The sequence below is a fragment of the Phocoena phocoena genome, chromosome 13, assembly GCF_963924675.1.
Source record: "Phocoena phocoena chromosome 13, mPhoPho1.1, whole genome shotgun sequence".
NCBI classification, from domain to species: domain Eukaryota; kingdom Metazoa; phylum Chordata; class Mammalia; order Artiodactyla; family Phocoenidae; genus Phocoena; species Phocoena phocoena.
In genome coordinates, this window is record NC_089231.1 from 82,662,132 (window position 1) to 82,673,552 (window position 11,421).

Consider the following 11,421-nt stretch of genomic DNA (forward strand, 5'->3'; position numbering starts at 1 on the left):
GACACGTTACAGATACATCTTTCTTGGGTTCCTCAGAAAGCGGAGTCTGAATCAAAAGTTTGCAGTACTACCTTATTGGGAAGTGCAGTCCAAGGAAACGAGTACAGAAAAGGGGGAGTGAGGCAGGGAAAGAGGGTGAGTGAATGAGAGTACCAAGAAGAGGCCATATTTACTATGGCAACTTAGGACAGTTCTGGGGAGAGGAAGAAGGGAGAAGAATTATCTACTGGCTCCTGATCAAAGGTTTGCCCCATGGGGTATAAACTTCCTTATTCTTCAGCATTACCCACATGTGAGCACCTAGGCAGTCACTCAGTGTCACACAGGGAAGCCCAGATGGAGGCCATTTGGTCAGAGCCCATGCAGAATCGGTCAACATAGTAATTAATGGTTAAGATGAAACAAGTGGCCAAAGGAAATCACCTGAGAGGGGAGGTGGAAAGGCTCCGAAGAAGCCTGTGACAGGTACCTCGTAAGGTGGAATACTGTGTGGCAGTGAAAAAGAATGACCTAGAGCTCCTTGTGTCTACAAGAAGACTCTGACCAAAACATGTTGAACTGGAAGGCAAGTTGCAGAAGTAGGCACACAGTAAAGTTTATATAAAGTTGAAAAACAGGCCAAAGTAAACAGTGTATATAGAAAAGCAATGTTACAGTAAAGGATAAATCCAAAGCTGAGGATAGTAGTTACTTCTGGGGAGTGAGTTGGAGGAGATTGGGATGGGGCGATGGAGAATTTCAATGAGAAATGCTGGTAATGTTAGGGTTTTTCTTGTTACTATTGTTTGTTTTCTTTTTTTTTTTTTTAGTGGAACACTTCACAGATATGCATGTCATCCTTGTGTAGTGGCCATGCCAACCTTTGTATTGTTCCAACTTTAGTAGACTGAGGTGAGCACTTTGTTTTTTAATTGTGGCAAAATACGTATAACATAGGATTTATCATTTAACCATTTTTAAGTGTACAGCTCAGTAACATTAAGTACATTCACACTGTTGTGCAACTGTCACCACCATCCAACTCTAGAACTTTTTCATTATCCTTGTCTTAGTTAGCTTGGGCCAGTATAACAAAATTCCATAGACTGAGTGGCGTAAACAACAGACATTTATTTCTCACAGTTCTGGAGGCTGGGAAGTCCAAGGTCAAGGTGCCAGCAGATTCATTTCCCAGTGAGGACTCAATTCTAGGTTTGTAGGCAGCTGCCTTCTCCCTGTGTGCTCGTGGAGCCTTTCCTCGGTATGTGTGTGGAAAGGGACCTTTCTCTCTCTCTCCCTCTTATAAGGGCACTAATCCCATCATAAGGATCCTGCTCTCACGACCTAATCTAAACCTAATCACCTTCTAAAGATTCTATCACACTGGGGGTTAGGGCTTCAACATAAGAGTTTTGGGAGGGGCTTCCCTGGTGGCACAGTGATTAGGAATCCACCTGCCAGTGCAGGAGACATGGGTTTGAGCCCTGGTCCGGGAGGATCCCACATGCCACGGAGCAACTAAGCCCATGCATCACAACTACTGAGCCTGCGCTCTAGAGCCCACAAGCTACAACTACTGAGCCCGCGTGCCTAGAGCCTGTGCTCCACAACAAGAGAGGCCACCACAACGAGAAGCCCGCACACTGCAACGAGGAGTAGCCCCACTCGCCGCAACTAGAGAAAGCCCGCATGCAGCAACGAAAACCCAATGCAGCCATAAATAAATAAATTCATTTAAAAGAAAGTGTTTCAGGGCTTACCTGGTGGCGCAGTGGTTGGGAGTCCGCCTGCTGATGCAGGGGACGCGGGTTCGTGCCCCAGTCCGGGAAGATCCCACATGCCGCGGAGCGGCTGGGCCCGTGGGCCACGGCCGCTGAGCCTGCGCGTCCGGAGCCTGTGCTCCACAACAGGAGAGGCCACAGCGGTGAGAGGCCCGTGTACCGCAAAAAAAAAAAAAAAAAAAAAAGTGTTTCAGGAGGAAGTAAACATTCAGCCCAAACAATCCCAAACAGAAACTCTACACCTAATGAGTAAATAACTCTCCTCAAATCCCCATCCACCCAGCCTCTGGAAGCTACCATTCTGTTTTCCATTTCTATGAACTTGACTACTCTGGGTACCTCACATAAGTGGAATCACACCATATATGTCCTTTTGTGACTGGCTTATTTCACTGAGCACAATGTCTTCAAGTTTCATCCATATTGTGGCATGTGTCAGAATTTCCTTCTTTTTTAAGACTGAATACTATTCCATGGTATGTATCTAGCACATTGTTTTTCCATTCATCCACTGATGGACATTTGGATTGTTTCTACCTTTTGGCTATTGTGAATAATGCTGCTGTGAAAGTGGTAAAGTTTTGGTTCTTAAATTGATAACAATAATATATTATTATTTTAAACCATATATTTCCTATTTTTTTTCCTATTTTTTTAAGCTTACAACTGCATAGTATTCTTCTTCATTTTTATACTTGCTCACCGTGGCACAATCTTTATTACTTTGCATGCCAGTAACTCCAAAAAGTAATTTCACAACTTCATTTTACCATGCCAAACTCCACATTAGCCATTTCTTATCAAAACAATTGGTACATTATTAAAGTTATCTTTGTAAATATTCAAACGAACTGATCATTAACTGTAAGACCCCAATAAAAGACAATGAGCAAATGGTGAATTTTTAAATTATTATTAAAAAAGAAGGGAAGGACACTGGTGATGGTGGCATAACAGTGGGAATGTACTTGATGACACAGAACTGTACACTTTAAAATGGTTAAAATGGTAAATTTTATGTTATGTATATTTTACCACAATTTTTTTTTTTTAACCACTTTTTAGGCTCCAGATGCGCAGGCTCAGTGCATGGCTTACGGGCCCAGCCGCCCCGCGGGATGTGGGATCTTCCCGGACCGGGGCACGAACCCGTGTCCCCTGCATCGGCAGGTGGACTCCCAACCACTGCGCCACCAGGGAAGCCCTTTACCACTATTTTTTTAAAAAAAGAAGAATGGAAGGAGGGAAGGAAAGTGTCAGATCAGGCAAAGTCTTGTGACTATAGTGAGGATTTGTTTTGTTCCTGGTTTTTGGCCACACTGCATGGCTTGCGGGATCTTCCCCGACCAGGGGTTGAACCCAGGCCACCGCAGTGAGAGCCTGGAATCCTAACTACTAGGTCACCAGGGGAATCCCTTATGGTGAGTATTTGAATCTTTAACAATTTCTGTGCATTGCCTGAATTTTTATAAGAATAGATTATATAGAAGTCCAGGCAAGGAGTTACACCAAGGAAGGAGACCAAATCCTTCACTGATGGCTGGAAAAGTCAGGCCAAATGGGAGGGTGGGTAGCCTATCAGAGGCTCCCAGCTCACTGCCAGCAGCACCAGGGTTAGGACTGAGCTGCTGCCCTCTTGCCGGAGGTATGAATGAAGGAACAACTGCCAGTAGGGGATCAGCAGTAATCAGACAACAGGCATTGATTGAGCACGTGCTACAGGCAAGATCCTTCCTGGGTGCCCAGGGGATGGACAGGCAGGTGAATAAGGGGTGAGTCTACCTGACCTTCAAAAAGCTAGTTCCCAGGTGAGAAGATAAGACTGGGAAAGGTATCTGCCAGTACAAGGTGATAAGGGCCCCCTCTGCACTCTGAACACACCCATGTTATAGGCTTATCTTTGTGTGTTAGAGTTATTTATTTACAGGCCATTTTAGCAGGCAGATTGGGGACTCCTTGAGGGCATTCATTGATTCAGACATTTATTTAACTACTGTGTACCCAGGCACTAATTTGGGGCAGGTGGTATACAGTAGAGGCTTATTAAATGTACATTGCCTAGCATTCAGTAGGCACTCAAATGCTCCTAGAATTGAATAAATCATGCATGAATAAGTAACTTGCACCAGCCCTGGCACACAGTAGGTGTTCAATAAATGTTGAATTGCATAAAGGAAAGACTAGCACAGGGCCTGGCACACAGGAAGTACCCTCCTGCCCTTCTCATCTGCCTCCATCCTGAGCCTGAATCCTGGACACTGAAGCCCTGAGACCAAATTGGACATCCAGACCATCATCATCATCCATCCATCCATTCAAAACACATTTATCAAGGATACTGTGTACCAGTCACTGGGGATACAGCAGCGACCAAGGCAAGGAAGGGTTTTTCTCTCTCATTTGCTCACATTCTAATGGAAGAGAAAGGCAATAAATAAATTAAATAAATAAATAAATAAGACAATAAATAAGTAAACAAATTAAAAACAACAACAACAACAAAACAGCATTAAGTGCTTATGTTGACATTAAGTATACTTAGGTGATATGAGAGACAGCAGGGAGTGGTGGGTGCGATGGATTAATCTGGGAAAGACCTCTCTGAGAAGTCTCTTTAGACTTGAGCTAAAGTCTAAAAGGGAGGAAGTGGCCAGCCATGTGAAGATCTGGGGGAAACGCAATCAGGCAGAGGGAACAGCATGTGCAGAGACACCTTGAGACAAGAGTAGACTTGGCTGTAGGAAGAACTGTGAGAAGCAAGTAAGCTAAAAGGGGTGGGATGGGGCAGAGCACGGTGCTGGAGCAATAGGAAGGCACTAGGTCAGATGAAGCTTTCTCGTACCTTTTCTCAAGGGTAGGGAGCTTGTGTTTTATTCTAACTCAGATGCAAAGCCATTGGAGGGCTTTAAGCAGGCGTGGTGGGCTGAATAATGACCCATGAAGACATCCACGTCCTAATCCCTGGAACCTGCGAATACATTACCGTGGACAGCAGAAGGGGCTTTGCAGATGTGATCAAGAATCTTGAGGGACTTCCCGTGGTGGTACAGTGGTTAAGAATCCACGCTTCCACTGCAGAGGGCACAGGTTCAGTCCCTCATTGGGCAGCTAAGATCCTGCATGGCGTGTAGCAAAGTGGGGGGAGCTTGAGATGGAGAGATTATCCTGAATTGTCCTGATGAGCCTAATGTAAACACGAGGGTCCTTTTAAGAAGTAGACAGGAGGGCTCAAGAGAGGAAATATGACAACAAAAGCAGAGAGTGGACTAATACGCTTTGAAGAAGGAGGAAGGGGTCACAAGGCAAGGAGTACAGAAGCTGAAAAAGGCAAGGAAATGGACTTCTCCTCAGAGCTTCCAGAAGGAACCAGCCCTGTCATCACCTTAATCTTAGCTCCTTATGATTCATTTTGGACGTCTGACTTCCAGAAGTGTAGGAGAATACACTTGTACTGTTTTTAAGTCACCAAATTTGTGTAGTTTGTTACAGCAGCAGTGGGAAAATAATACAACCAGAGAAGGGACAGGGTCAGATTTGTTTTAGAAAGATTTTTTTTGGTTGCTGTTACAGAATGGCTTTAGAAGCAGAGACGTCAGGGAGCAGGTTACTGCAGACCTCTCAGCGAGCGATGATGGTGGCCTGGATAAGATGGAAGAGGTGATGCTCACAAGAAGAGCTCAGATTTTAAGAAAATGTGAAGGGCTACAGTCGACTGGGTTTCCTGATGGATTAGATGTGGCGGAGAAAGGGCACAGTGAAGGGAAGCAAAGACTCAGGGATGACTCCTAGGGTGATCAGAGCCCCAATTTCCTCACCTTCTCCAGGGCCTCTGGAGAGAACCGCAGAACCACATTGCACTTGACAAGCCGTTCCTGGGATGCTGGGCATTTTTATGTGATTAGGCTAGAATAGTTCTTTGGGAAATAAATGCCCTCGGTCTAAAAGGCTTTTACAAGCTAGGGCAGGAGATTAAAGGCGGCCAGGCTGAGGAGAAATTCCAAGGTCAGGAGACAGCTGGGCATGGAGACTTTTAATCTAAACCTTAAATGTTTTTATTTTTCACTCCCTGAACCCAGGGTGTCACTTTAAATACGTATTTGGCAACATCTGCTGTTCTATTTTTCTTTTTAATTATACAAAGAGCGATCCTGGAAACAGCTCAACCCCAGGCTGGGGAGGTAAAAACATTTGGCAGCAGTTGGATGCAGAGACACCAACTAAAAATCTAGTGGACTGAAGTCCTTTTGAAGGAGCGGAGAGACTACCCTGAACTTGGTGTGGCGAGCCCTGACTCAGGGTTTCTAAAAGGAGAATGACAGTCACCAGCTTAGAACAGAAAGAGGACAGATGGGCACGTCTGCAAGATAAAAATATCACTAGCACCAGCATTGCTCCAGTACCTTGAGTTTATTCCCAGGCCTCTGTCCTCTTCTTCCCTTTCATCCTCTGAGCAGAAAACAGCTAACTAGATGATTCATTCACATTTACAGGGTACTGCCTACTATGTGGCAGGCACCAGGTTCAACTGTTTCTCTGTGTTGTCTTGTTTTATGCAGTCAGCTATTCTGTGAGTAGATACTCATAGATATCATTATCCCCATTTTCTAGATGGGGGATCTGAGGCTTAGAGAGATTAAATATAACTCTAGCTCCCCAGTGTTGGGCCTGGGCTTGTTTGCCCTCAAATCCATTCCTTGCCCTTCCTCTGTTTAGCTCTGTATCACAGGAAGGCCAACCTCTGCAGGCTGACAAATCAACTGACTTCCTGTATAGATTGACCAATGGGAGTCAGTGATAGGAGCCTGGTGGGCGGGAGGAAGGGAGAAGCCTGGGTATTTCTCCCTCTCTCTGCCTCAGGTAATATTTCCAGTAGCAGCTACATTTCCTAGTCTCCACCTCCCATCAGACAGGCCCACTGTGGGTCCACCTTCTGTCTGGTGACCTCAATCCTTCCTGGGTACCAGAAACACCACCTCCTCCCTTGGTCCCTCCAATCCCAGGGGTGGTACTGGCCTTCCTGCTGTCGCTAATCTGTAGGTTCTTTACCCTCCCTCCCCTGTTTGCGTGCTTCCATGGTTCTTCCATTACCTAGGAAGCAATTCTTTGCATAAATTCCCCTATTCTAGTATCTGTTTTTCCTGGTTGGATTCTCACTGATTTTCTGCCTTTCGTGAATACTCACAGATTAGTCAATTCATCAGGTTCAGAATGAAACAATTCCCTCTCCTTGAGCACAGCACATCCCACAAAAAGGAAAATAGTAACCACCATTTATTGAGCATTGTTCCCAGTGCCAGACAACTGTTCTTTTGTGGAACACTCATAGCAGCCCTTTCTGCCAAACCCCATTAATTACTATTCCCATTTGACAGGTGGGGCTCACAGAGGTTGGGTTGCTTGCCCAAAGTGGTACAGTTATAAACTGACAAAGCTGGGATTCGAGGAGCTCCCAGCTCCAAAAATCTGCTTGTCTTTTTCTAATCTCTGCTGACATCTTGAACACACTTGCAACTCCCTGATAAACCTATTAGAACTCAAGTCCCTTGGCTGACTGAAGATCCCACCTCAACTTACTCTAGGGTAAGTATATGAGCTTCCTAGGGCTGCTGTAACAAAGTACCACAAACTGGGTGGCCAAGAACACCAGAAATTTATTGTCTCATGCTTTGGGAGACCAGAAGTCTGAAATCAAGGTATCAGCAGGGCTGTGGTCCCTCTGAAGGCTCCATGGAAAGTTCTGACCCAGGCCTCTCTCCCAGCTTCTGGAAGCCTCAGGCACTCCTTGGCTTGTGGATGGCCATCTTCTCCCTGTGTCTCTTCATATCATCTTCTCTCTGGGCCTGCCTGTGTGTCCAAATCTCCCCTTTTTATAAGCACACTAGTCATATTGGATTAGGGCTCACTGTAATGAAGTAATTTTAACTTGGTTACCTCTCTAAAGACCCTGTTTCCAAATAAGATCACGCTCCGAGGTACTGGGAGGGACACAATTTAACTAATAACAGTCCTTCTTGACCCAGGTGCTCAGTCTCTACAGTGTGACCTAGTTGGTCCTATTTTTTTTTTTTCTTGGCGGCTCTGCGCAGCTTGCGGGATCTTAGTTCCCTGACCAGGGACTGAACCCAGGCCCACGGCAGTGAAAGCGCAGAGTCCTAACCACTGGACTGCCAGGGAATTCCCGGACATGTTTTTCTAATGGAGGATGCTAGATTTCCAGGAAGACCCCACCCCTTTAAGAGGTGCAATGATTCCCAAGTCATGTATGTATTCCAAAATGTATCCCAACATTTTACCCCAAAATATAGAGAGAGATGTAAAGTACCTAGTATAGCCAAACCAATTTTGAAAAAGGAGGACAAAGTTGAAAGACTTAACCTACTTGACTTCAACACATTTTAAAGCTAGAGTAATCAAGAAAGTATATATTGGTATATTAGCAAATAGAGCAATGGAATAGAATAGAGAATCCAGAAACAGACCCTCACGTATTGTCACTTGATTTTTGACAGAATGATCCATACATTTCAATGGGGAAATTTTACTCCACTCAAAAATCAGTTTGAGATGGATCGTAAACATAAACATACAAGCAAAAACTCTAAAGCTTTACACTTTTTAAAACTTTTTAAAAATTATTTATTTATTTGGCTGTGCTGGGTCTTAGTTGCAGCATGCATGCATGTGGGATCTAGGGCATGCGGGATCTAGTTCCCTGACTAGGGATTGATCCCGGGCCCCCTGCATTGGGAGTGCAGAGTCTTAACTGCTGGACCACCAGGGAGGTCCCTCTAAAGCTTTTTAAAAATCTACATTTAAAAATTTTATAACATAGGTGAATATCTCCCTGACCTTGGGGTTGGCAAAGATTTCTTAGCCAGGACAGAAAAAGCACTAACCATAAAAGGCATGAGCACAAACGCACAGTCCCAGCAACGGCTTCTGACCAGGGAGAAGAGTGAGCCCTAAAAGCCCAGGGCCTGGGGAGCAGGGAGGCAGGGCAGGGGTTCCCCTGGACATGGTCTCTGAGCTTCAGGCACAGAGAATCATTTTGAAATCAACACAAACCCTAATTCTGAATCTTGTAACCAGTCCCCTGCTTCCATCACCCAATTCTTTGACTCTGAAAGCCCCTGGATCACTTACTAATGCTGCCTTCCAGATGTCCTGTGGAGGTGGCAACAGGGCTGGGCAGCAGAGGGATTTCACACATTCTGTGTGACACATAGAAGGAGTCACAGGGAGGCCTGTACCAGCTCCATAGAAGGAGAACTTTTGAACTCTTAGAAATAACTGGTACAGAAGGAGGGCACTTCCCATCACCAGAGGTATACAAGCACTGGTCTATAAAGGCACGAGCTCAAGAAATGATGGCTCTGGACTTCCCTGGTGGCACAGTAGTTAAGAATCCGCCTGCCAATGCAGGGGACACGGGTTCGAACCCTGGTCCGCGAAGATCCCACATGCCACAGAGCAACTAAGCCCGTGCGCCACAACTACTGAGCCTGCGCTCTAGAGCCCGCGAGCCACAACTACTTGAGCCCACGCACCACATCTACTGAAGCCCCCGTGCTCCACAACAAGAGAAGCCACCACAGTGAGAAGTCCACGCACTGCAACGAAGAGTAGCCCCCGCTCGCCACAACTAAAGAAAGCCCACGCGCAGCAACGAAGACCCAACACAGCCAAAAATAATAAATAAATATAAATAAATGAGACGATGGCTCTTTTATTATTATTAATTTAGGGGTTTCAAACCTAGAGCAATCAGAGGGTAAGGCAGAGATGGGGGAAGGAAATAGAGGCAAGCAACCATGATGGGCTCTGACAGAATGCTCTCTTTTCAAACTGAAAGTGGGGAATTCGTTGAGACCATTTTGGGCAGGAACAGGCAAGGGATTTCCTCTTCAGCTGGGCATCAGATTTACCCCTCCTAAAATCTGCCTCGGGAAGGTGACGGGGTGTCCAGACTCTGGGTGTCCAGGGTCCATGAATAGGTATTTGTAATGTCTTTATTTTTGCTAAGGGTATTGGTTGCTCAGAGAGGTTAAGTAGTTTGCCCAAGGTCACACTGCAACTGAGTGGCCAAGGGAACAGCCAACCTTAACCACTGCAGAAGACTAAAAGTACTTAAAAACTAAAGCTCATCTAGTTTGGTGCTTCTCAAACTTTACCCAAAAAACTTGCTAAAGCTAAACTGTTTTGGTGGGTTTTAGTAACTTGCATTTAAAAAAATACCTCTGGAGATTCTGATGCAGGGGTAGGAGTGACTTTGGTGGTAGTTGAGCCCCAGACTCTAGAGACCCACCAACTGGGTTTAATGTCCTGTACTACTACTTACTGGCTCTCTGTGCATTTTTCTCATCTGCAAAATGGTGATATACACCTGAAGCTAACACAATATTGTAAATCGAATACACTTCAATTTTTTCAAATGGTGATATTAATACAACAGGTTGTTGTAAGGAATTCTCGAGTTCAATATAATATATTCAATACAATAAAATAATAATAAACAACAAAATAATTTAACATATTTAATACAAGATAATATAGATATATTAACATAACAATGTATTTAATAAATGTATCAATTGTTCTATTGTATTAATATATTTATTTATAATAAGTATATAAATTATTTACTAATAAAGAACTTGGAATAGTGCCTGTCATTCATAAGTACTACTTAAGTGCTAAATCTTTTTTTTACCCCATGTGATAGGGAGCTTGCTACCTCCCAAGGCAGCTCCTGCCATCTTTGGTCAGCCCCAGGCTGTGCCCACTGGCCACAGTGGTGAAGCAGTTTGCAGCAGTCCCTTCAGCTGGATCTCTATACCCTCATACACAGAGTTGATTGAAAAATTCGATTTGGCTTTTTCAAATACAAACCCCAAAAGGCTGAGAGCACACACCCTCTAGCCACTAAGGGGACCCATACATGGTGCTTGGAGGCACTGCCGGGATGGGTAGCTGGGGTTCCAAGGCTCATTCTCCACTGGTTTGTTTGGTGTTCTTTGGGAAGGTGCTTTCTCTCTGGGGCCTCAGTTTCTGTTAAGTAGGGGCTAGGAATGGGGTAGGTGTATCTCACGGCCACGACTAGCTCTAACAATAGTGGGGGAAAGTTATTAACCACTGGCCCTTCAGGGCTCTAGGACCCTAGAGCAGGAAACAGGAATTGCCCAGATGCTCACCCCTCTCCCAAGCCACCAACCCAAGTCTTGATAGTATTTTTGTTTTTCTTTTCTTTTGCTCTGGGCACATGGTAGGACTCAAACCGCACAGAATTAGCAGAGTGGGAGGGACATGATGTAGGATCTTGAGAAAGGAAACCTGGCCCCATCTCCACCCCAAAGCCCCCTGCTGAGCTGCCACTCCCACCTCTTTTGTTCCTCCTTAATCAGCAAATCTTTCCTCCCAGCTTCCAGGCTCTTCCCTTCCAGACCTGCTAGCCTCCCTCAGGCCCCATAGGCCCTCAAAACGTTGTGTGTACCCAATTCTGAGTTGGGGGGCTCTTAGAACCAAGGACATTTCATTATCTTTTTCATTGAACCTGTTCCTATTGGGAATCTCCGGTGCGCCATATCCTGTGAGAGGCCCTGGGTGATAAGGAAGTAATTTCAACAGAGGGGAACTTTGCTCTCAGACACTCATCTCCTGAGGG

The 11,421-nt window shown here is 45.1% G+C and overlaps 1 pseudogene; it reads right to left on the minus strand.

Annotated features, from left to right (window-relative positions):
* Positions 1–802: 802 nt before the first annotated feature.
* Positions 803–903, minus strand: LOC136133367 (U6 spliceosomal RNA; annotated as a pseudogene).
* Between the last annotated feature and the right edge of the window lie 10,518 nt (positions 904–11,421).